This window comes from Buceros rhinoceros, unplaced genomic scaffold, assembly GCF_000710305.1.
Source record: "Buceros rhinoceros silvestris isolate BGI_N320 unplaced genomic scaffold, ASM71030v1 scaffold5791, whole genome shotgun sequence".
NCBI classification, from domain to species: Eukaryota; Metazoa; Chordata; class Aves; order Bucerotiformes; family Bucerotidae; genus Buceros; species Buceros rhinoceros.
In genome coordinates, this window is record NW_010392403.1 from 33,470 (window position 1) to 34,732 (window position 1,263).

The 1,263-nt window shown below is 62.0% G+C and overlaps 1 pseudogene; it reads left to right on the plus strand.

Moving 5' to 3' along the window:
• Positions 1-763, plus strand: part of LOC104500743 — a 2,471-nt pseudogene extending 1,708 nt beyond the window's left edge.
• Positions 764-1,263: the final 500 nt, after the last annotated feature.

A 1,263-nucleotide genomic window follows, 5' to 3' on the forward strand; every position in this document is an offset into this window, starting at 1 on the left:
CCGCCCCACCACCTGCCACGGCCCTTACGCCCATTCCGAGAGGGGACTGAAAGCCATTGTGGACATCACCCTCGGCCACGGGAACGTGACATCGGTCATCTCCACCCACAGCTACTCCCGGGTGCTGCTTTTGCCCTGCGGCTATAAGACAGTGTCTGTGCCCAGCCACCAGGAGCTGCTGATGGCCCCAAAACACAGGCGTGGGGCTGTGAGCACCAGCCTTGCTGGGGGAGTCAGGTCAGGGCGTTCCAGGACCTCCCTGCTCCTCTCGTTAGATACAACCTGCACATTGAAGCCCATCACCTGGTTCCTGGGGGCTGTTAGGGGGAAAAAGCAAGAGCAGAGGGGGTGGGGAATGATGCTGGGCTCTAGATTCCGCTGCCCCAAGGTCTTGCTCCACCAGGTCTCGCCACTGTCGGGCTCTCCCTTGCAGCATGAACTGGCTAAAAAGGCGGTGAGTGACTTGGCTGCTGTGCGTGGGACCAAACACACCTGTGGCAGCACAGTTGACACCACCTGCAGGGTCCCTTCCTTATCCCCTGGCACCGTGTCCACCCCTCCCCTCCTCTCCCTGCAGGCACGGCCAGCGGCACCGCCGTCAACTGGGCCCACGGCAGCAGGTGAAATGCTCCTTCACCATCGAGCTGAGGGACACGGGGCGCTACAGCTTCCTCCTGCCAGCACCCAGGTCGTCCCCACCGCTACCGAGACCCGGCCGGCGCTGCTGGACAACATGGTCCATGTCCTGGAGCATCCGTACTGAACCCGGTGTCGCCTTGGCTCAATGAATAACCCTGGAGACTCCATGGCTCAAGGCTGGCACCTTTATTTTTACGCTAAACTTTAAAGAAATGGTAGAAAAGGGTTCCCCGCCCTGCGGGTGGTTATTTCCCACCTCACAAGTCCCCGTCCTTTAGGGCCAACAGCCCTGAAGGACCTGGGTGGGGGTTGGTGTGTTTTGGACAACCCAGCCCGGATTCGTGGGGTTCAGGCAGCATTGCTCTGCCCCACCCCCACTCCAGGGGCTGCCAGGGGGGACAAGGGCACCCTCAGGGCCAGCGCTGGGCACAAAGGGCCTTCAGGCTCTTGCTGTCGTTATTTGTGCCACCTGGGCTGACCGTCACCTGGGCTGACCGTCACCTGCTCTGACCCCTGTCCCATGACAGGCTCCGAGCCCGTTTCCCTGCCACCGCCACGGCCACGGTTCATGGATCCAGCTCACCACGTCCCTCGGGCGTCTCACCTTTCCCCACCCCGATCCGA